This window comes from Camelus bactrianus, chromosome 12 (assembly GCF_048773025.1).
Source record: "Camelus bactrianus isolate YW-2024 breed Bactrian camel chromosome 12, ASM4877302v1, whole genome shotgun sequence".
Classification (NCBI taxonomy): Eukaryota; Metazoa; Chordata; class Mammalia; order Artiodactyla; family Camelidae; genus Camelus; species Camelus bactrianus.
In genome coordinates, this window is record NC_133550.1 from 43,527,780 (window position 1) to 43,552,976 (window position 25,197).

The 25,197-nt window shown below is 44.0% G+C and overlaps 1 long non-coding RNA gene across 39 annotated transcripts in view; it reads right to left on the reverse strand.

Moving 5' to 3' along the window:
- Positions 1-25,197, reverse strand: part of LOC105067004 (uncharacterized) — a 78,689-nt gene that overhangs the window by 47,683 nt on the left and 5,809 nt on the right. For 27 of the 39 annotated variants that reach the window (XR_012510775.1, XR_012510758.1, XR_012510785.1 and 24 more), the window contains one exon: positions 14,087-14,255. The exons of 3 other annotated variants lie outside the window; for them this stretch is intronic. This is a non-coding gene — a long non-coding RNA (uncharacterized LOC105067004). Of the gene's footprint in view, positions 1-12,777; positions 12,984-14,086; positions 14,280-14,657; positions 14,758-22,705; positions 22,849-25,197 lie in introns of all 39 variants that reach the window. 9 more of the 39 variants (XR_012510763.1, XR_012510762.1, XR_012510753.1 and 6 more) reach the window with 4 other exon arrangements.

Sequence of the window (25,197 nt, forward strand, 5' to 3'; positions counted from 1 at the left end):
TGGCCAACATGAGAGTTGCCCAATTTCTGGTGGGATAGAATGGGACCTTTCCACTGAGTAAAACAAAATACTAATAAATAAATGTACACCCTAAAAGAGCGCTGGTTCTGCACAAATTAGAAGAGATTATTTGCACACCTCAGGATTAATGATCAATTAGCCGAAGTCCTGATCCTATTAGAAATGCTAATCTCGTGAGAACAGAGAGAACCAACCACTTGTGAAAAGGCTGAGCCGTCCAGGCTGTGCCTGGCCCCACTGTCCTGGCTTTGTGAGAAAGGAAGAAAAAGGGGAGGGGAAAGAATATGTGCTCAGCGCCCACTAGATCCCAGACATTGGGCAAGGGGCTCTCACACACTCAGTGTAGTCAATCCTCATGCCAATCCTTCAAAGCAGGATTACAATCAGCCTTGCTCCTGATGGAAAACCTGAAGATCAACGAGATTAAGTCACTGGACCTGGGCCACACAGCCAGGAAGTGACAAACCTAGAAGTGGGGGGACTTGAACCCAGGGTTTTATGAGTCCAGAGTCTGCCATGTTCTCGTTACAGCAATTGTGGGGTTTGGTTAGACAGTCGGTGGCAACGTTCAGGTTATTAAAGACCAAAGATCAAGGTACAGGTCACCTCTGCATGGCTGAATCCAGTCTCCTGCCGTGACTCCAGGACTCACTCCCACGCTGACTGTATCACATATATTTGAAATGAGAAGTCACGTTATCCCAGATGGACTCCAGCATGTCATGACCTTTGGCATCAGGATTTATGGCCACGGCCCTAATGCTGAACATGTGACCCTGTATCTTTTGAGCAGGGGCTGGCCCATGAGTAGAAAGGGCTTGAGGACCGAGGAGCCATTCTCTCTCCCTAACCAACTTACATTTTTATGGAAATTCCACCATTATAAAATCATTCCTTAGGACGTGCTTTCTCCTCTCCAGAATATCCTATTGAAGTACATAGACCCTTAAAAAGGCAACACCTGAAACTTATTTAGTACCCAGCATCCTGGCAGGAGGTAGCTGGGTGAGGCCTGGAGGCCAGGTACTCCAATAAAAAACCAGGTAGGAGAGTTTTAGAAAAGAAATTTCTCCTTTACTGCATCCTCCCTCACCTTGTGTTCAGTCCTGTCAGTATGTTTCAATTTTTCTCTTGATAAAGTATCAGTAATCATGAGACATTGGGGACATGAGTTTAAATCAACCAGACATGGAAACATGAAATGGACTCAAATGATTGGTTTCATAGAACCACAAACCAAACTAACTTTTAACATTTGTATTTTTAATAAACATTTAATTTTAGAATTGTTTCAGATTTATAGAAAAGTTGTGGAGATATTAGAGAGAGTTCGCATTTATCTTACACCAGTTTCTCCTGTTGGTGACATCTGACATCAGCACGGCACACCCGTCACAACTGAGGAACCCAAAGTGGTATCACATTACAGACCAAAGGCTGTACTTGATTCAGTCTTCCTTAGTTTTCACCTAATGTCCTTTTCTGTTCCCATCCAGCTGTCATGTCTCTTTCAGCTCCTCTAGACGGTCAGTTTCTCAGACTTTCCCTGTTTGTGATGACCTTGACAGTTTGAGGAGTACTGGCCAGGTAATAAAGAAAATGTTTCAATTTGGGTTTATGCGACATTTTTCTCATGGTTAGTCGTGGGCTTTGGGGGGGGGACAACCTCAGAAGGAAAGTGCCTGTCTCATCACACCATATCAAGGGTACCTGACAGACCACTGTTGACTGAACATTTATTTTTAAAGAAAATAAATCATGTGACAAGCCAGTCTGAACAAGAGCCAGACCTGTCCATTTTCTAAAATGACTGAACAGCACAAACTCAGATTGCCAAACTCTCTTGAAACAAATTCATGTTTCCTTCAGTCCAAGTTTCTGGCTATAACATTTGTGCAAGCTCCTTTTGCAGAAAACATTTGGCGCTCCTAAGAAAAAAATGGCTCTTAAATATAGAATATAGTTAAGATGTTACGTATGAAGAATGTCACTGAACCGCCTGTGAGTGAGAGCTGTCGTTCCCGAACACCAGCTGTGGAACCCTGCCTGCTGAGCCCGCAGGCCCCAGGTCCCTGGAAGGCAATATTAGCAATGAACCAGATTTCCACACTTCCCGCCTCCCCTGAATTCACAGCATTGCCAAACTGCCGGGCTGCTGCTAGGAGTTGGTCCCATTACCTTGTAGGGAAAGTGCTGGCAGAGCCACCTTTCCTTTGTGTTGCATAAGAACATCATCTTCATTTCAGCGATTTAACTCTGATTAAATTTAGACGTCAGCCTTTAAAGTTCTCTGAGAAGCTTTTAAACTCAGAAAGGGAAGAGGCATGCCAGTGGGTTCTCTGCAATCCCTTCCTACAGGCTCCTTTCAGAGCAGCTGGGTGAAGCCCAGCATCACTCAGAGAGCGGCCGTTTTCCAGGCAGGGAGGTGCCTGGTTGGAGCGGCTTCTCCCACTCTGCCTGGCCCTGCTGGGGGAAGGTGGCGGGGGCTCCCTGCACCGCCTGCATCTTTCTAGTTTCAATTACTTCCTTCACTTTCTTGATTCTCAGGTAAATATAGTCTGCAGTGGGTTTTTTTTTAAATTTCACTTTTATTACTCATTTTTTTTTTTTTTGGCTCTTTCAATTTTTCCTCTCTTGCTAAACCATCCTATATTTTTCCTCTTCCTGTTTTGGCCCTCCCGTCCCCAGCCCTTGTGCTTTCACTGAACACCCAAGGCTGTTTCCCCTGATGAGTGTGCTTTCCTGTGCTCTCCACTGCCTTCCTGCCATTAGGGTGAGTGCAGGGGAGCCGGGATGCGATGGCACAGCCTTCTTCCCTGCCTGGGGCTGAGGCAGGCCCACTGCAGGGACACACATGGTTCCTTCCCCAGGTCTCCTCCCCACACCCCTTTTAATTTGTTCTCCTAACAATCTCAAGGGTCTTACTGCTGCAAATTGCATTTTAGGGTTTTCATCCCATGTGTTCTGCATGCTCACTGTGCAGAAAACTAAGCAGAACTACCAAATGACCTAAAAAGAGGTCCTGGGAATCCCTGCAGTGGGTTATGGCCACTGCAGATGGCACCGTCTTCCATTTACGAGGATCCTTAAAGGATGTGTAAGAAGGAGTTTTGTAATCAGGGCCATACGCTCCAGGCTTCGTTACCAGGACAGATCTTCCACATTACACAATCCCCAGGTGCTTTGATCTCTGCTGTCCTGGTCAGTATACTCAGCTGGATAAATAACATTAGTCCAAGCACAGCTTCCTGGACACATGGTAAAAAGTGATAATGTCTTACATCTTCTAGAAGCACAGGTGCTTCAGATCAATGAGGCAAATCTTGTGGAAACAACTAATGCTAAGCCAAAAAAGCTTTTATGTTCACAGGTTCAGAACTGGAAGGTAAAAGGAATTTTCTGGGAGCGAAAAATATTCCCTTTAGAGCTAATGGATTGTTAACATTCAGCATGGTTTATTGTGCTCTTAAAAAAGAAGAAAAGAAAAACAACCAAAACAACAAAAGTAATAAAACCTGCACCATCACCATCAGCTTATTACAACAGTTAACTTTCTGCTTATGAGATTTTCAAAGACGACTCCCCTGAAAGCTTGACAAAATACACTATTATGAAACAGATGATCATTCTCCAGGTTTGCTCTTATCAGAACAGATCCAGGTGGAACGGGAGACTCCTACTGGAATATGGCTCACTTCCGATTGTTTAGAAATGTTTCTCATGACTGACTAGATAGCTTCATAATTGGGTTCATGAGGATAAATTTGTCAAGATTCCACTCCACGTGGCATGGATATTCTCAACTCAAACTCTCAAAAGATACTCCTCTGTACATTCATAGGCAAATACCAAAAGACTCATTCTAGCTTTTCTCCAGTTGGGAGCAGTGATGTAGAAGCAAGTCTCATTCTGTTGGTAAAGACTATTGCGTGACTTTAAGAAGATCCTTTATCGTCAGGGTCTCTGCACTCTCGTGCTTAGACTAGGGTCTAGCCCTAATAATCTGTGTCCCTAATTAAAGCAGTGATGAGGAAAGAGGGTTCTGCAGTCAAATAGCTGTGGTTTCAAATAGTGGCTCCACCCTAAAGCAGTTATGTATTGTTGGACAACACAGATAACCTTTTGGAGCCTCAATTTCCTCATCTGTAAAATGGTTACAATAATAGCACCTTCCTGAAAAGGTTGGGGGTAAAGGTTAAATGAGACGATTACATGAAACACTTAGCTTAGGGCCTGGTATTATAGGTGCTGGATAAATGTTAGCTCTCATTCATGGAGGCCACATTATTACAATAAGCGGTTTATCTCTATGTGGTTTCCACCTTTTTCACTAAATTGATCAACTGTTCTTGGGATGGATCAGGCGGATGAGCTATGGAAGACCGAGACGCTTACTGTTATAAATTCAGAGGCATCAGCATTCCTGCTTCTAGGGTTTTTGATGCAAAACAATAATTAGGTGTGTTGTGTCCTCTCTGGACGGCTTCCAATGAACACGACTATCTACTAGGAAAGCAAATGTCCCACGGGAAATGTGGGGTTTTTTTTCCTGAATGGTTTCTGAGCCAGGATGAATAAGGTTCAAAAATAATAATTTTGGACAAATGATAATAGATTATAGGGGCATGTACCTTCTAGAAGTGTATGCCTGTCAGGGGAAATGCTTTCTGTCCCAATCAAGATATTACAGCTAATCCCAATTAAACAGCAGCAGAGCACTTTGTCATAGATGAAAAAGCCAGCAGTGAGTTAGGTGGAAGGGGAGACGTGAGGCCCGTGGTACTGACCAGGGAAGGGAAGGCCAGGTTTCTGGCCCACTTAAGCTAGCCTAGAACACTTGTGAAAGTGTGAGCCTCAGTGTTCTCATCTGCAAAATCAGGATACTGCCTGCCCCGTCCTGGTCACAGGACCAAAGGAGATCAAGTGCAAGAAAGGGCTCTCCAAAACCACGGAACATTCCACAGACGCAAGGTACTCATTTAGATTCCCAAGGAGAAAAACAAATACTGAACTAAGTCATTGGAAGCAAAAGCCTCCCTGAAAGATATTCATTCTCTGAATTTATTCAAAATCAAAGATTTCCTATTTTGATTTTCCTCATATGAAGTGTACCAAACACATCGCTACTTCACACAAACAACCATTTCCACCCAGGGAAGTAAGGACACCCGAATCCCCTTCTCCCATTGGACAGACCCAGGGGCTACCTATGGGCCAAGCAGACTTGAAATCACATTTGCTTTGGTCTCCCTCCTCGATAGCAAGCACCTTGCCTGCCCAGTTCATCAGTACCTGGTCCAGGACAGCACAAAGAGAGAATATATTCTGTATGTACACGGAATAGGCACTCAGCAGATGTTTGCTGAATGAGAGATGACACAGAGATTCTTCCCTACTAGGCTGCTACAGTGGTGTCTGCAGCAAAAGCAAACAATGGAAGAAGAACGGAGAGAAGAAAGGAGAAAAAGGAGGAAGAGGAGAAATTTTAACAGGTTGAGGAGGACTCTGGTCAAGGTTTCAGGAACTCCCTCTCCCATGCACCCCTTTCCCGGCTCCCTCTTGCACCCTAAACTCCATGGGGAGAAGGCTAGTCACTGCTGATTCAGGATACTTTTCAAACCAAAGCTGAAAACAACTTCAAAAGAATGTGACATCTTGAACAAGCAATTCTCCAAGGAAGACATGCAAATGATCAATAGGCATATGAAAAAAATGCTCAATATCACTAATTATCAAAGAAATGCAAATCAAAACTACAATGAGGTATCACCTCACACCAGTCAGAATAGCCATCATTCAAAAATCCACAAATGACAAATGCTGGAGAGGCTGTGAAGAAAAGGGAACCCTCCTACACTGCTGGTGGGAATGCAGTTTGGTGCAGCCACTGTGGAAAACAGTATGGAGATTCCTCAAAAGACTAGGAATAGACTTACCTGCTACTTATCCTGCTCCTGGGCATATATCAAGAAGGAACCCTACTTCAAAATGACACCTGCACCCCAATGTTCATAGCAGCACTATTTACAATAGCCAAGACATGGAAATAGCCTAAATGTGTATCAACAGATGCCTGGATAAAGAAGATATGGTATATTTATACAATGGAATACTATTCAGCCATAAAAACCAACAACATAACGCCATTTGCAGCAACATGGATGCTCCTAGAGAATGTCATTCTAAGTGAAGTAAGCCAGAAAGAGAAAGAAAAATACCATGTTAGATCGCTCATATGTGGAATCTAAAAAACAAAAACAAGAAAACAAAGCATAAATACAAAACAGAAATAGACTCATAGACATAGAATACAAACTTGTGGTTGCCAAGGGGGTGGAGGGTGGGAAGGGATAGACGGGATTTCAAAATTGTAGATTAGATAAACAAGATTATACTGTATAGCACAGGGAAATATACAGACGATCTTATGGTAGCTGAAAAAAATGTGACAATGAATATATGTATGTTCATGTATAACTGAAAAATTGTGCTCTACACTGGAATTTGACACATTGTAAAATGATTATAAATCAATAAAAAATGTTAAAAAAAAAAAAAAAAGAATGTGACATCTTAAGGATACCAAATGCCATGACCAGGAGATGCTGCTTATAGGGAAGTAAAATACAGTCTGATTCTTTTTCAGTTGCTGTCGTGCAGAAACAGTGGTTCCAGCTGACTTTAAAATTGCTGCCTGAATGAAGGAATGAGGATCTTCTGGGAAATACAGGCTTCTAATGGAGGGTTGTGGTTTGAAAAGGTTCCCACGCAGTGATTTTTAAAATGCCTATTGACCTCACTGCAGCGGCTGCTTTTCCATCATAATCTGTTATATAATTACTGTGCAACTTCGGCGCTGCCTCTTACAAAACCGATTTAAACTTACCCACCTAGACCAGCATCACTGACCTTTTTCTAGAATCTGTGGGGCTTATTGGAATTGCACTGGCAGAGCTAGAGAATCTGGGTGATTTCAACAAAATTAACCTCGGGAAAATTGGTTCAAGGGCTCCTTTTCCTTCCCAGGCTTGCGATGGATGCTGTAAAGCCAACGCTTGAATTTGAGTGGCTTGAGAAAAATTGAGTTTGGTGCCTTAGTAAGTGTTTGACCCCAACTGCTTCTCACCACTTTCCAAATCATTGCATATTAAAGCCTGCAGCATGTGAGAAGCTATTTTAGTCCGAATCCTGTGATGGAAATAACAGAAGCAGAGTTTGGATATCTTAAGCAAACAAATGAATTTACTGGAAGGATACAGCAGAGCTCACAGAGCAGAAGGAGAAGCCGAGAAGTGGCTTTGTAAAAGGATGAGAGAAGCTCTAGGAATTCAGGTGTTAGGAACCACCAGTTCCTTTGGCCATTGTTACCAGAGCAAATGATTTAGAAGCATTCTCAGTTTTTGTGTCACTTCCCTCCACACTGAAATTCCGGGTCAAGAGCATCTGGGAGACCCAGTTACAGTTATGTGTGCGGCCTCCCCGTGGGGTAGGCACCAGGATGGACCAGCACTGCTCCCGCGGGGAAACGCGGGTCTCCAGGGAACAGGGCAGGCCCCCCGTCAGGCTGGAGCAGCCTGGCAGGCGGGGAGAGCAGTGCTGAAGGCAGAGCCCTGGCGTGGGTCCTCCTATTCTTACTCGCCCTCCTCCAGCTCCGCCTCTCCCTCGCTGGCCCCCGTCTGCACCGAGCTAGCACGCCAGCCACGCCCACAGCAGGACCCCCGACCCCCAACAGCCTCGGAGGTGCGAGTGGCTTAGAGTTTTTGCAAAAGGAGAAAAATGGGTAAAAGGAATAACACTGGAGAGAGGAATGGGTATCATGCCCTCCTTTCGAGCTGCTGAGTTGGTTTCAGTTCTCCTCGGGCTGACAAATTTTTTATTTCATTTGAGGAAAACTCAAATGATACTGCTCCTGCAGTACTACTGAATCTGCTATTTGTGATTCTGTTTAAGTGTAAGGAGAAAACAAAGATACAGTAATAGCCGATGATTTTTTAAATTCCTTTCCTAGAACTGACTTCTCTAAACTTTTTTATTACATCATTCAATTAATTATAACATGTGTAATTAATTTAAAATGTTCTTTTATTGATGAGACAAACAACAACAAAAAATGGAGGGTGCCAAAGAAGTAGAGAGGTTGCTGGGCAGACCCACCATCCTCATCCCCACCCCCACCCCCGCCGCCACAAGGCAGCACGCTCATTGCACTCTAATCCGTGATGGCTTCTGCTCCAGGGCTTCCATCTAAGTGACCTCTCAGGTGATACAACCTAACAATCTATCATGCACCCGGGACTTCATCCCAATGCAGCCCAGGAATGGAACGAAACAGCACACACTGGAGAAACCTCTTCCAGTATTATGCCTGACAGGGTCTAGTTTGGAGAATATCCAACTCTGCTGTTGCTTCACAAAATATAAGGGCTTGTGGCTCTTTATCTGTTACATCTTTTAAAGCTTTGGGATGTTTTACACAGTTCAGTAGAAAGTTAATAATCGACTTTGATTCATGTTAGAGCAAACCAGTGTGCTCGTTCTGCTTTTCTCTTTTTCCTTTCAGTTCAAATTCCCTCCTCTAGCCCTGCAAATTTCCCTCATGCCTCTGACACTAGAAGCCCACCAAAGCAGAATGGAGCCGATGTTCACTGGACACCTGTCGCACGACAAGCACGACAAGTGTCTGCATGTATGTGTTCACTTACACTTGTAGTATCTTCAGTGAACATGTGTGCAACCCAAGATCCAGTGAGGCTGAAAAACGTTTCCAGGGTCACACAGCTAGTCATTGGTAAGTTCAAGTTGGAACCTATGTCTGTGTGATTTCAAAGCACATTCTTTCCACTGAATTATGTCAATTAAGATAGTTAGATATCAGTTCAGCAGGACCTACTACATATCCCAGGAACAAATTCATGCTAGGAGTTCCTGAAGACCAAAATGCCAGAAGAGATGGCTGAGTGGAAGCAGAAAGAATCTTGTATCTGACATACAGTCTCTTGGTCCTCTCTCTTTCCCGTGGGGAGAACCCAGAGGGTGAGGGAGCCGACTGAGTACCACTGAGTTCAGTGTTGAGTGGCTTAGGTCAGGGAGAAGGATCACCACAGGCTGGGAAACCATAAAGTAACTGTGGAATCTTATAGACTGGACAAAACAAAGGTTTCATTTAAACGGACACTGATTCATTCTTTCATACAATGAGTATTTATTGTTGGTGTCTATGAGTGTCTACAAGGGGCAAGCAACCAGAGATGAATAAGGCACGGTTCTCCCTCCAAAGGCTTCAGTGTCTACTGGGAAGAGAGTGAAGTTAACAAGCTGTCAGAGGACACTAGGATAATATATATTTTCACTGCATTTAGATGCCCCTTCTATAATCAGTGTGTCGTAGGCACATGCTGGGTTTTGACCACGCATTATTCACTTCAATTTGACTTGCTTTTGGAAGGATCGCCTCTCCCTCCCTGGAAGGTCTGGTGAGACTGTTAAACCTTGCTGTCCTCAACCCTCTGCTCACCAACAAATAGCCCCCTCACCTAAGCTGGAACATTTACTCCCTGGAATGAAAACCTTGAAAAGAGGATAGAAAGATAGAAAAAAATCTGCAGAAATGACAGAAGATCATTCATTCTGGGGCAGGGCACTGACAACAGTGTTGAATGGTTCCTAAACCTATCCCATCCCCTCCCCCGCCAGTTGGTTTTTTTTTTTTTTTTTAATCAATTTCAGAGTCTTCTGGTCCCCCCAGAGAGCTGACAAAAATCCTTCTGATAAAGTCACCCTTTTTTTTTTTTCCCAACAGAGGTACTGGGTACTGAACCCTGGACCTTGTGAATGCTAAGCACCCACTCTACCACTGAGCTATCTCCCCCACCCCAGCTAAGTCCCACTGTTAAACAGCAAAAAGGCAAGATCCCCTTGGTGAGTTATGGGTTGTCTGGGGGCAAGACTAAAGGTGGGGAGACCAGTTAGCAGGCTCTTGTAGCAATCCACGTGAGAGATGGCCAGAGACTGAACTCAGTGGCTGGAGAGTGAAAGAAGGAAAGATGGAGTCCTGAATCGGAAGAAACAGAGCTAGCTGGACTTGGTGACTATCGGGTGCAGAGAGCCAGGAGTGTGGAGTGACAGGAAGTCTTTCAGGGAACCAGCGTAGGGCAGCTCCCCTCAGCTCTCTTCTGTTGTCTGGAGGTTATGTTCTGACCTGGCCTTGGTTCTGACAGCATTTTCTTACTTGCTAAGGCTGCCCTCTTCCCCTCTAGCCTCCTAGCCTTGGGAGGAACACATCACTTCCTCCTGAAAAATCATCTCCATTATCTAGGAAACTTGGCAGGAACACCAAATTCCTCTCTTTGCCATGCCTCCTAAGCCCGCAGGGTACATGTTCAGTAGATTCTTGGAAGCAGTCCTGGCCAGCACGGCGTCCTCCAACGTCAGCAAGCACACTCTGATGATGACTGTGTGTCACAAGGATACTACTTACTACACTGTGATCCCATCTGCATCCTCACCTGCGTGACCACAGCCCACGCAGTTCACACAACCTCACCACTCCTTCCCTATGGGGATTCCCAAGGGGTCCTGTGCCATCAGCTCGGCTACAGAGGAAAGGTGTTCAGGTAGTCATGGGCATGCGGAAGGAACCCAGCAGCGCTTGGGTGTGCAGAGATGGACTCAGTGAACTGTGCTCTCTCGCCTCAGAAGGAGCGCACAGAGCACCAGCAAACAGCACCCTCCGTGAGTCAGTGCCCGCTCTGCCTGCCTGTCCTTTGCACCAATCTTTTGAACCAGTAAATACAGGAACACCTATAACTACAACCTCTTATCTGCAGGAAAATAAGCCAGTAGGAAAATTGTGCAAGACACTGAACAAACCATCTACAAGAACCAAGGGCTCCACCCTCCTGAGAAAGCCCCTAAACCCTAGATTTGGGGCGCTAACTTTGATGGAAAAGATGAACTGACCATGCCACTAGTTGGGTCTGTCTTTAGTTTCTCTTTTTGGAAGATGTTTTAGAACCTGAGTATTGAAAAAAAAAAAAAAACCAAAAACTGACAAACCTACTAGTGGCACTTGGAATATCTCATTATTTCCTGGATGATCTTCTAAAATTTAAAAGCAAGCTATTGGTGTGTTCTAGTGGCTCTTGGAACCCCAGCATTTTCAAAACCATGTTACTGAATAACTCCTCTATTTAAGGTTGTCCAAGTAAATAATGTGCTACAGACACTCAAACTGTGAAGGAAATCTTGATGGATGGTAGAAAAAAAAGAAACAAAAATATCTCGCTCACAGTTTATGCTCCCAGGCAATTTTTGCTGGGTGATTAGATTACTGTATTTGTTACAGCTTGATCACCTGTATTTCATCTCAAATAAATTTTCTTCAGTTTCTTTGCCAACAAAGCACACTTGAGAAAAATGCCTCAAAATTAATTTATACTGCTTCACTGGTTTTATGCATTTTATATTTAAGGAAACAACAATTAGGATATTTCCAATGAAGAAAAGAACTCCATTTAAGCTGCCACAAATGTCAAAAGTTCCTGGCTATGCTAACACTTATGTAATTGTCCTGGAAACCCCACGTACCAGAATAGACCTACAACACAAGGCATGACTCACCGAATATTTCTATGCACATACTCTCCCGAAAATGCACTCCAGTTGGTTTTTTTTTTTTTTCCAAAGGGGAAAAAAAAGAAAAAGACAAATTATGGTACATCAAATCCAAAAGTTCTTTCTGCAATTTTTTTGGAAAGTACTGCCCTTACACGATAGCATGAGAAGATGTTGCCGTTTTCATTAATAAAGCAGCCAGATGGGCTAGCATTAAAACAGGTTGAAACTCTGAAATCCTTCCTGAAAGAAAAAAAGTCACATAGAGAACATGTGGGCTCTCAAGTTTCCAAATGGTCCTCATTTCCTCTTGCGACTTTATTCCCAAGTTTGTTTTTGAGAAGTGGTGGCTGGTAGCATATGACTGGTGTCCCAGTCTTGTGAGCAATGTTAAGGAAAATGACACACGCCAGAAAATGCCAATCAGGACAGCCAGGCCTGGCCCATACCAAGGCTCAGATACTCTGAGAGCTTTTTTTGGACACTGTCTCTAGGCCCAAATGCTTGTGGGAATTTACTAAAGCATACTGCATAACTTGTATCCCCAAAAGCCTATGTTTGGTGCTACTTTCAATACCAAGCGAGTGCGTTTTTCAATAGCAATCATCAGAACAGAGTTGAGGACTCCAATCAGAGGTGAGCCAAACCAGGTTTGTTCATGGGAGGGTTCCAGGGGCAGTTTTGCCAGGCAGCGGAAACAGGTTGCAGATGGGTATTCCTCTTTACGCAGCGGTGGGGCAGTTTAGCCACATGGTTGTCATCAGAAATTTTCAACAAGAGGTCTTCAGTCTGTATTCCACCTGAGGGAGCCAAGAGGAGTCTGGTGGACAGCAACCCCCAGAGGACCAAGCAGCCATAGCTGGAAATGCAGCGAGAGCTCAGAGCAGAACCCGGAGCCCAGCCTACCAGGGATGGGTGAGGTGAGCTGCTCACATTTCCTCTGCCTAAGAGCAGACCTGGGCCAATACCTGGGATGGGGCTGAGCTGCAGTGGGCCCCCATGGTCTTAGCCCAGGGCTGAGCCTGAATTCAGGCAAAGACACCAGGCAGATGGCCAAATGCCGCCCACACCAAAGTCCTGGTGGCTCCCAGCCCTGATTTTTCTCCCACAGTGTCATCCCTTTTTGCAAGCTGTTTTTGTTACCTGAAATTCTCAAGCTCAAACTCCTCAGGCTGTACATTCTTCAGGATCCAGTTCACAAAGCATCTTCTCTGTGAAGCCCTTCCTGGCTCCTGACTGTCTTGTCCTGTTTTTCTTAACACATATCTCACCCAAATAGCCTCCAAGCTTCTTGCCAAATGTGCCTTGGCATCTCCTGAGCCGAGCAGAGCACCAGCATAGCATAAGATCTGAATAAGTAATTGATGATAACTAAATGAATGGAATGACTGTACAATTCAGTTCACTGAACGGAGTAAGTATTTACTAAATGAAAACTGATCAATAAACAGGTTAATGCCTAAACTGATTAACAAGTCCATGTATTGACAAGAGACACAAAATAATAACAGACGCTAACACTTGTGTCCTGCTGACTGTCCTGGGCTCCCGTGCTTAGTCCTTTGCATAGATTATCTTCTTCCATCTTCACAACTCAAGAGATAAATGCTCTCATAAAAACCCATTTTACAGATGAGAAAATGGAGGCACCATGCTAGAGTCTTTAAGAACGCAGCCTGATCTGGGAGCTGTTTACTCTACTCAGCAGTAGGATCCTGGGCCCTTCACTAGCCACAGGGGACGTGGTGACTGTTGACGGTGGAGGGAGATGTCATCCAGCTCTTCTTGTCTCTTTGCCTCCCTCCCTCTCCCCTCCCTGTGTCTTGCATTAACAAGAAGAATACATTCCACGCAGTTCAACTGCTGGGTCCCACATGGTACCTGCCCCTTCCTCTCCCGATGGGTGAGGCCGTACTGGAAGGGGCAAGAGCTTTCGCCCACTGCCCCCAATTCTCCTTTGAGCTCTTTACCTTGCTAGCATCAAGGTGTAGCTGTGGCAGAAGCTGAAGTGAAATGATAAGGCATTTTCCTGTTTGTTTGGTATTTGTGTATCTCCCTTGTTCCGAGACCCCCAGAAGTAGTTACATCTCCCTCTTCAGTCCATACTCCACCCCATGAGGTAAGTGTCCTTATCCCCAACAAACACAGGAGGCACCTGAGAGTCCCAGAGGTTTAGCAATTCGTCTGGTGTCCCAGAAGCTGGACACAGAGCCGGGATTTGAACTGAGGACCATCTGCCTCCAATGTGAGGCAATTCAATAAATACGTATGACACACCTCTTTTTTGGGGGTGCTCATGAACACACAGCATGCTGTCACTAAGACCCTTTGGTGTCAGGAACATGCCTGTAATCACCTTCTCAGGCTATTGGCCAAGGCCTCCTTTAAAGCACGACTCTGGTGACAGCTTTTTGGCTTCCTTATTAGAAAAAGTCACAAAGATGCCACTCACTGGTGTGATGCTAGCGCATGATGGCGAGAAGCCACGCATGATGGCGAGTACGACCGTCTCCAGCTGAGAAGTCCAGAATCCTTGCCCTGACTTCCGCCCTTCTCTCCTCTTCTGCTCTTGCCAGACTAATGCGCTCGCTCAGAGTTTACATACAGCCATTTCTGTCGACCTGTTCGTGACGGATGATGAGAGCCTGTTATGAAACAAGGCACCAGTAGGAGACAGGAGCCCAGAGCCCACACCCACACTGTTTGCTTTGTGAAATTCCAGACTGTTGAATCTGCTCTACCTCAGCCTAAGAACTCCAGATTCCACTTTTCTTAATGACTTTCCCCTCCTTAAATGCCTACACAGTTATCTCTGAAAAAGGAGAAAAAGAATAGATGAATCATGTGCAGGAAACGGGGGGAGGAGAGCTGTGTGGCTGGAGCAGCATATGGCTGAGCGTGTGGGCACACAGCTGTCTGTGTTGTTCCTTCCACCACCCTCTGGAAGCAAGTCCTTTGGACGTGTACTTTCATTCCAGGGTGGGGGCTGCACCCGTTTCAGGTACTAACATGTAATTCCACACCTGCTCAGATTCTTCTCGAAACTCCAGGGGAAGTGGGAAAGTCAGGCTTGGCTCACAGAGGACTGTTGATCCTCTCCCTGAAGTTGTGACGTTAAATCTTCTAAAGAAAAGGTAATAAACTACTTTCATTTCATGGCCACAGAATTTCTCATGCTGTCTTCTCTCTCCTGCAGGATGTGAAGTGAGTGTGTGAATATTGCTTGTGTCACAGTGTAAACTCTCTAAGCTCATAAGGGATTGACAAATGCCCAGGTGGGAGCTGGAGGAGAGAGACATTCAGATAGAAATGTGCATTAAGCCGGTAAACACAAATTGTTCTTGGTGGGGCTTTTGATGGTGGGGGTCATGGAAAGGACATACAGACACTATGATGTTGGGGACAAGTGCCCGTGTGTTGCTCCCCACAGTTAGCTTCTTGCTGCCTCTATGACCATTTCGCTTGGATAACTAAGTTTCTAGAATCCCAAGAATCCAAGAGAACACACATTTTTGAAAAACTGACTCTTTTCAGAAGGCTTCATTTAGGCCCTCCGGTTAGTTCTACGTAAATTTCCCAAAGTTACCTGGATGTATATACTAGGATAAGTAATTGTGGTTATTTTAGTTTTAGATGTGTGCAACTCATTTCATCAACAGACTCTCTCCCATTGATTTTTCCCCACCACGTCCCTCACTGCCACCTGCCCTCCCTCCCCTAGAACCATCGCACAGGACCCTGATGTGAGTACAGAGGGATAAGGGCTTGAAGGGCTTGTCATTTTTTAGTGCAAGAGGAGTTTTGGTAAAATATGTGTCTAGAAGTTGAGGTTTCTTAGCACAAATTATTATCTATCACTTGTAACAAAGAAATGTGGTTAAGAGCATTTTTTATTAATGAACACTCCTTTAGAATCAACTTTTATAATAAAAGTCATCTGATTAAGAATGAGTAAACTCAGTCTAGAAATCAATCTGAATAATCATACAAAATATTTCAGCAATCATAAATCCTGCTACTAATAGAATTTCCACCCCCATACTGATGATGATTTGATGACTTGTTTATCTCAAAGTCATTCATATTAACCTTCACAAAAGCACTCATTCTTGGACCCTCAAAAGCTTTGAAATTATTCTTCATGATTTAAAAATACGACTCTACTGGACTAACTTTTGTGCCCCTCAGGAAGCTCCAGCTCCACCTGACCCCCAAGCCTCAGCGTCTTCCTGAATGGAGAGCCTCCTTGGGGTGGGTGTAACAGGAGTGAGTCTCACTAGCTCCCGGCCCAGGGAGACCGACCAAGACTCAGGTGCCTTATGGAAGACTATTGCCCTCCCAAGCTTTTTTCCCACTTGGCAGCTTCCTAAGATGTGGAATCTGGCTTCCCTTATGGCTCACTAAAGTGGCTGGGGAACAACACAGATATGCAGGGGAGATAAATTTTGAATCAAGGGACCAGAGGCCAGGAAGAGAAATCCTTCCTTTCTCCACCCCCACCCACTGACGCCTTACTTCTCCTTCTCAACTCATCCTGAGTGTCACATTATAATGAAAACTGTTCTCACTCCTCAGGCTTGCTGGGGGTCAAAGAGCATTGGCTTTTGTTTGTTTTGTTTTAATCTCAGAAGAGTATCAGTCATAAACTCAGCCTCAGCCATTATTATCTAACCAAACCGGGAGGGAATTTTAACTCATTAAAATAACAGCCTTAATATACACTTCCAGCATTCACAGCCCTGAGGCAGCTGTGACAGCAGAGTGATGGCACTAAATGTCTAAGAGCCTTTATCCTCAACCCCACCTCTCCTTAAGAAGATACTATCTGGTCCACTAAGTAGAGAAGTGAAAAAGTTCCCTTTCTCAGTCTGGATGTGGTTTCAAGTGTCTTGTTTCTAATTCCCAAACATCACATTGCTCTTGGCAGCTGATACTCTTTAGCTGTTGATTAAAAGATACATATTTTACCCAAAATAGAATATCCTGCATCAAAAGGATTCTGAATATTACTTTGACCTGGCTTTATCACAAGTACACATCACGAGTCTGCTCAGAGTGAACCGCGAGGTCAGGACACAGAGGCCGAGGATGGTATCAGAGGTACCACGATGCATGGAGATGAGGAAGTGGATCGGTGAATAGCAGGCTGCGAGCACCCACACCAAGCTGGGCAGAGTAACCCATCTGAGGAAAGAAATGCTCGCATCCAGCCGTATTGTGGTGAGATGAAACCCACTCACAGGAACGTTAGGTGAGGTGTAGGGAACGTACTTTTCAACCCACGGACCCTTCACTGGTGTGCTAGTTAACTTTAATGCAGATTTTAGATCTCCAATCATCCTTCTTATTAGGAAGAAAATAGACTGTAGGCAGCAGGCTGGACTGAAGGTAGAATGAGTGATTTCTTTTTTTTTTTTAAATCATTGTCTTAGTCAAATTCCCTAGAGAATAAAACCTATGGCAAAGATTCCTCGCCAAGGCTCTGTTGGAAGGTGCAATCCCAGGGCTGCAAAAACGAGGCAGAGAGAGAGCTAAGGCAGAGAAAACAGCGGTGCAGACACCAGGTGGGCATGTCAGGGAGCTGGCCACAAAGTCATAGGAAAATACGAGCCTGTTGTTCATCCTGCAAGTCACCTTGAAGCGATCCACCCCTGGGATTACTAAGCCCCTCTACTTTTTTTTTTCTATCTAAAACTAATAATTGAGTTCTGGTGTTAAAGTTCAGTGGCTACAACCAACTTGATATTATGGTTGAAAAATAAAGCATAAAAATAAAACAGGATTTTTATTTTACATATTTATTTACCAATCAAAAAACTGGAAGAGAATGTGAGTATATCACTCACAGGAAAGGAAATTCAAACAGCCTTTAAACACAGGAAAAGATGCTCTACCTGACTCTTAGTGAGAGAAATGGAAGTTAAAGCTGTCATGAGATATGAAGACTCATCTATCTGACTAGCACAAGGTTTGGGGGCACACTGTGTCAGCTAAGGCACAGGAAAAAACAGCAGTGGCGGGAATGCAAACTTGTACAATCTCCGAAGGAGGCGGTTAGGTGACAGGAAGCAAAATTATAAATTTGCACACTCTGACCAAGCAATTCCACATCTAAGAATTCATCCTACAAATACACACAAAGTGGACACGTGTGTAAAGAGCCTATGTACCTCAGCCTTTGCCTGCAGTTGCAGACAGGATTATGAACAATCTCAATGCCCACCGAGAGGAAGGGTGCATACATAAACCACGCTGTGCTCACGCAGTGAGATGCCATGTGGCCATTAAAAAGACTGAGGGAGCTCTATGTTTTCTGATGTGAGCCCACCTCCAAAGTGCGTTCAGTGAAAATCAACTTGCACTCCTGTAGGCTGCGTCTGCTACAGCTGTGTCATGACGCCACCAGGAAGACTAAATGTATATGTTTGTGTATGGACAGACTCTCTTTGGGAGAACCCACAAGACTGGTTAACAGTGGCTGCCTCTGGAGAAAGGAACTAGAGGTCTAGGAGAGACTTTTACTCTATACCACTTCTTTCGTTTTGAATTTTGTTCCATGCACAATGATCATCTACCCAAATATAACTCAGTAATGTTTCATTTTTTAAGAGAAGAAAAAACTGTATAATAAATGTAGATATTTGAAAAGGGGCATTCATCTCGTTTATGAGAAAACTGTATTCTGCAGTTCCATGTCATCTGGAAGCAGCACTTTATTTATTTATTTTTTCATTTATTATAAAATACACTTACAGGCGGTTTTAGGTTTAGGGCAAAATTGAGCAGGAAGTACAGAAATTTCCCATATACACCCTGTCCCACACATGCACAGTCTCTGCCGTTATCAACATCCCTCACCAGAGTGGAAGCAATGAGCCTACACTCCGATCTTGTTATCACCCAAAGTCCAAAATTCATGTCAGAGCCCACTCTCGGTGTTGTACACCCTGTGGATTTTAACAAATGTATACTGATGTGTATCTGTCATTATAATATCATACAGAAACACTGCCCTACAAAACCTCTGTGCTCCACCAATTCACCCGTCCCAACCTCCAACCCTTGGCAATCACTGATCTTTTTCCTGTCTCCATAGTTTTGCCTTTTCAAGGTCATATAGTTGTACTCATACAGTGTGTAGCCTTTTCAGATTTGCTTCTTTCACTTAGCAATACGCATTTCAGCTCCTTACAAGTCTCTTCATGACTTGGTAACACATTTCTTTTTAGTGCTGAATAATACTCCATTGCCTGGATTGACCACAGTTTGCTCATTCACCAACTGAAGGACATCCTGTTGCTTCTAAGTTTTGGCAGTTATGAATAAAGCCGCTATAAACATCTATGTGCAGGGTTTTTTTGTGGACATGTTTTCAGCTCCTTTGGGTAAATACTAAGGAGTGTGACTGTATCATATGAAGAGTATGTTTAGTTTTGTAAGAAGTTGCCAAACTGCCTTCCAAAGTGGCTGTGCCATTTTGCATTCCCACCAGCAATGGATGAGAGTTCCTGTCACCACACGTCTTTGCCAGCCTTTCGTGTTGTCAGTGTTTCAGGTTTTGGCCACTCTGACAGCTGTGCAGTGGTGTCTCACTGTTGTTTTAATTTGCACTTCCCTGGTGACATAAGATGTGGGGCATCTTTTCATGTGCTTACTCATCATCTCCATATCTTTGGTGAAGTGGCCATTAAGGTCTCTGGCCCTTTTTAAAATCGGGCTGTTCATTTTCTTACTGCTGAGCTTTAAGAGATCTTTGTACATGTTGCATAACAGTCCTTTATCAGATGTGTCTTGTGCAAACATTTTCTCCCAGTCTGTGGCTTGCGCGTATTTTAAAAAAGAAGTGAATAAGCCACCTTTAAAAATTGAAACTGAAATTAGAATTATCAAATGGCCACGTTACTTTATTAGTAAATGAAGAATTCTTTATTCGTATCTGATTCTCTGTTGTCAGCACAGCCAGGTCTCCAGTTGTTTTCTTTGAGAGCTTTGAGGTAAAGGAATCTAATGTGTAATGGATGAGTACGTGCAAATGCAGACTGTGATGTTGTGATATTTACATTGCCCTTAAAATAAGAACTAATTTGTGTGAGGATTAAAAAGGGTTATCCTTCTGTAATTTGTAATCTCTCAACTGCTTTGTGATGAATTTTGCCAGTAAGTTTTTTCCCAAAAATGCATGTTGAGAGAACAAGTGAATCAGAATAATTTACTGTACCAGAGCAAATATTTCCATTTGAGAGAACTAATCATTTATTAATTACATAACAGTACCTTAGAAAGTAGTGAATATTACCTTCTCCTTATGTGTTCCTGACATGTCTCGTTATACAACGTTATAATCATTTAGTTTTCAAGTATAAAATGGAGACCTGTGGAGTTCCTCAGGGTAAGTCCAAGTCGTCCCACCCAGGGATGGAAGGACTCCGTCGGTCACCTAACACCACCATCCTTTTGGATCTTGAACTGTACACTATTCTGACAGCACACTGAACGCTTCCTTTGCAACATTCTCTCTGAGGTCTTGTTCCCACCTTTTAGCTTCTTCATGTCCCCATGTGATTGATCTTCTTATCCCTCAGAAGATCTTGCCTCAACTCAGCAGATGTATTACCGTGGAGTTTTTTGAAAAGGTTGAAAACAGTCATTTGGGCAAAGTTGAAAGCATTTTCAGCCTGAAGTGCATCCTGTAATAGATACCAGTGAGACTTTTCCAAAAAGAGGAGGCAACCCGGCTACGGTTCTGGGTGGTGAAATGGAGATCTAGTTGTCAAAGAGGCCTGCGTAACAGGTGGAAAAGGCACAGCAAGGTGTCCCTTTCTTCCAAGCCAGACTCCCAACACCCCAAACGCAAGAACAACCTGAAGGCATTATGCCCAACTTTTTACTTAAATGACTGTGTTTAACTCCTTCTACTAACATGGGATGCCGCCACCCCATTTTAGCCGTAAGAGTAATAGGAGTGACATGCCTTATACTTTTATTTGTAATGAAAACCAACAGGGAGACAAGATCTTTCTTTACAAAATTTTACTTTACGGAACAGTGTTTGTAACCACACACGTTGCAATGGCATTTTCGTCCTAAAGGCCACGAACGATTGCATTAGAAATGCCACTTCCTGGGTTGTGAGCACTTGGAGCTTCAATAGAAACTTCTCTCCAACAAGTATTTCTGACACTTTTACCCAACTTTTCTGCAGGTTTGAAATTTTTATAATAAAAAGTTAGTGGCAAAAGGTAATTTCTTTCTAGAAATTGGCATTTAGAATAACATTTCCCCCTCTTTCTTACCTACCACTACAAGCACCTCTCAGGACCTGCCTGTGTGAGATGAGATAAGGACTTTGTCATTTTCTATTCCTAGGGAGGGATTCTGGGTCACAGAAGGGCTAAGTGATTGTCCTACCCCAGAAATAAGAGGAATAAAATGAAGCAGGATGGTCAGTACGTTATTTTGGGGACAGGACTATCGAGATGGTAGAGCATCATTTTCTTGGACAACTGCAACTGCTTCCTAATTGGTCTTCCCACCTCACTTTCTCCCCTCCAGCCTACTCACCCCCTTTGTTACCAGAACCATATTCTGAGATCATGCCACATCTGCGATGTGTAAATATCTGCGATGACTTCTCACCGACTAGACAAAAATTCCAAACTTCTTAGCAGGACACCCACAGCCCAGGCCCACCTGGCTTTAAACTACCTTTCCTGTGTTCTTTGCCGCTCTGTGCCCTCCAGACCGCTCAACAGCTCTCCCACGGTCATGCGTGTCCATGGCTCCAGACCTCCGCTCGTGCCACTGGCTCGCTTACGAAGACTGCCTTTCTTCTTCTATCCTTCTGGGACTTGGTGGGAGGGGGGTGGTTTCTGTTTATCTATAGGGATCTACCTCGAATACTATGTTCTCTGGGCCACTTCCCAACACCCAAGGTCAATGAACCCACTTCCTCCTCTTGTTCCTACAGCCCTTTTATTCTATTGCAATTACTACATTTATTTTCTTACATTCTAGCTACCTGGGGATGTGTCTAACCTCCCCAATCAGACTTACTTTTGTGACAGCAAGGTCTGACTCTTACTGATTTCCATACACTCCAGCAATCATTTCAGACCTAGACACACAACGGTGCTCAACGAAACACATGAGGCTGTTACCAAGAGAAACCTTTTAGGCAAAACCACAGACAGATCCGGGTACAGGTTCAGGCCTCTTGAAAAGAAACCAGAGTTTGTGCCAGCTCAAGAATTGAGCTTACAAGGACAAGGTGATCAGTTATGTCAACAGCTGTACTTTTCTGTTAAGAAGTTCTGATATGTGTGGGTGAAGTGCACTAGCTGATTCATCCTTCCAGGCAACCTTTAAGAAAACGTCTGTGCTTTTGGACCAGAGCTAATGGGTGAGGAACCTGGATGTCTCGGATATCAGGTGCTTTTCAAAGCGTGGTCCACCTGTGAGAGCCACTCCTGGCTCCTGCCCCTCTCCAGACATCTCAAGAGTCGCCGAGGGGGGCGTGGACCAAAGCAAGTACCTCCAGCTTCCTCTAAACATTTATTCCAAGACCCACTGGTCTGGCTGGAAACCTCTCCCTAGACAAGGGGAGTGATGGGGAGTGAGTGCTGTGAATTCTAAGCCTGCGGTTCTCAGCTCAGGTTGCAGACTAGAATTCCCTAGGGGAACTTCTGAAACATATCGATGCCTGGGATGCACCTCACATCATTTAGATCAGACGTACTGGAGATGGGACTTGAGCACCTGTATTTTTCACAAGTTTGCTTCTGAGCCAAGGTGGATGTTGGATAAATGTCAGATTCTTTTGATAAAAATCAGAGACCTCTAGTGGTAAGAGGCCCCAGATTTAGGTCACACTCCTCACTCTCACTATAAAAGTACATTTCATACTAAATTTAACTAGACGGAAAAAAAAAAAAACATTTTGGCAAGTGGGTACAGTCATCTAAACTGAGTCCTCTCCACCTCTCTGCATTTTGATTAACATCACCTTGCATAGAAGGGCCAGGCTGAAGGAAAGACAGCAACGTTCCAAAATAAAGCCCAACGGTCTGCATACCTTAAAGGGGCGACGGCGGCGGGGGGAGGGGGGAGCAGGGTCCAGGCTCCAGGTCTGGAGGCTGAGTGGGTACACATGCACGTGGGCTGGCTGCCTTCTTATATCTCAGTCATTCAAGATCCACAGGTCCTGCTGTACCTCCTCTAACAATGATACATCGTAAGTGCCACCAATTTCAGCAACAGAAATAATTTTTTAACACCTTTTATACAAACTTCTCTAAAAAACCCACAGGTTACTGAGCTAAGGTATTGGTTCATATTAGAGAATGTTACAGCTAACTATCCATCTTTAAAGCATTAGAGTGCTATGGTAGCAATCCTGAATTACTCAAAGCAAATTACCATACAGACAACATAACAAAAGAGCAGAGAAATCCCCATCATAAAGGCTTTTTCCCTGGGAAACTGGTTAGGTGAGGCAGGATGGGGGGTGCAATAACCTAGCAAGGCTTTGACTTTAGAGTTTGGGTAAAGAATCTAAAACTTCTGATGGCTCCAGAAAAACCTGGCCGACTTACACCAAAAGATGCACACTTGTCAGACATTTAATAAAAATAACCTTGGAATCACACATGTGCAAAATTACTGTAGAAACTGAGCTAAGCAGGTGGCTCATTCAGTGAAAGCTAGGTGTACTTCCATCATGTGGCCTTCAGCAGAGCACTCTTCACCCACGAGTGGAAGATTCCTCCCCGTCACGGGAGAGTGGCTCCCAGACCCAACTCTGACCCACCCCCTTCTCCCTCCACCTAGAAAGCACTTGCTGGATAGGGTGTCAGAGGAAGGAAGGAACTTCCCAGGGGAGATTTCTTAGATGTGGGAGTCCTTAAAAGCTTGAGTACATAAATGGGTGCTCCCATCAGCGACAGCAGACCCAGATCCCTGAGAATGATGGTCACATCGCTTGGGCCAGTACACTTTCCATTCACCTCCTGCAGACCGTGCAGTCAGTAAGAATGGCTGTGAGTGATGTGACCATCAGCAGATGAGTCTCAGACTGCTGGGAAGTCCCTCCGAAGCAACCAACGTCCACAATGTCCTCAGTTTATCCAGACCTCTCAGCAGACTGAGAAACCAGGATTTCTGGGCTGCCTATGTCAGCAACTAAAAGGGATGGTAAATCAACTGATTCTGTTCTTTAACATTCTTTTTAATTAGAATCTTGCATGGATTTTTTTTTCCATTTCTAAGAACAAAACTGACACTTTAAGGTTTTTCATTAAATAATCCCTTTTTAGCAAAGTCAAGAAATAATTATTAAAAACTGTGTGTATGTTTGTGTGTGTGTATGTTAACAATAAAAATGGGTAACTGTCAATGAATTCTTGTTTCAGGACTGTGCCTACCCCTTTACAAATACAACTCACTGATTACAATAGTCCTGCGATAGACTATCTTCACTTCACAGGTAAGAACACTGAGGTATACAGAGACTATGTGACTGCCTGCAGAGTCACATGCTAGAAAGGTCCAGAATCCAGGCTGGCCTGACTCCAGAACTCTCAGTCTTGATCAGCAAGGTAAAATTTAACACATAACGTAGACGCTACCATTTTATAACCGGTTGCATGAGGTCAATCCTATCGAGCAGGGAGCAGGGTATGCTAAAGCAGCTTTGAAGGGACTGAGATGTTTGAATTCCAGTGTGATGACCTGACATCTGAGCCCAGCCCTCCCTGCTGTAAAGCTGTGTTAAGAGTATTCCTGCTACGCAGAATGATCGTGGTAGTTAGAGTAAACATGGACAAAGCTTGGTGTGGAATTAACTGTAGCTATTATGTTGTTATTTTCAGGATATATTCAAATATCACTTTTGTAATTACCTCACCAAATGGCCTAAAACATTTGAACTGGAGTCTGGAGGCCCCTGGGGTTCCACTAACACATTCTTGGGGAATCTGTGAGCTCTGAAGCGTGGTACACTGAGCTAAAACATCCTTGTATCGTGGACACACATAGTCCTTTCCACTGACTGCTGAGGCAATACTAAGTTGGCAGGAAATTGTACCTCCTTAAAAAAAATAATTAGTTCTTGTACACAACAGTTATTTGTACTGCTCACACCTGCGTAAATAAAGGAACACAAGATGAGGAGAAAAGTCACTCGAGGAAACGTGGCCCACACAAAGAGGTACAGGGCAGGTATTCTGCATGGCCAGTGCCCAGGATGTTGCACACAGGAGGCCTCATGACATGACCAGGGAAGGTTCTGGAAAGATGAATATATATATAGTCCCTCATCTCCCCAGAAGGAAATGTAAGCCTAATTTCCCACTAAAGGTCATCGTGGGTCTTTCGAAATAGTACAATGGGAAGCAAGGTACAACTGTTTCTTTTCCAAAATGAAACAAAAAACAAACCAAAGAGACCAACAGTAAATGAGCTTGGCTACTGCAGATGCAGAGGTGCCAACCTCCCGACAACTTCTCACATGGACATTGACATGTGCTTTTGCATTTCCTACTTTGTGAAAATAAAGGATAAGAGGGA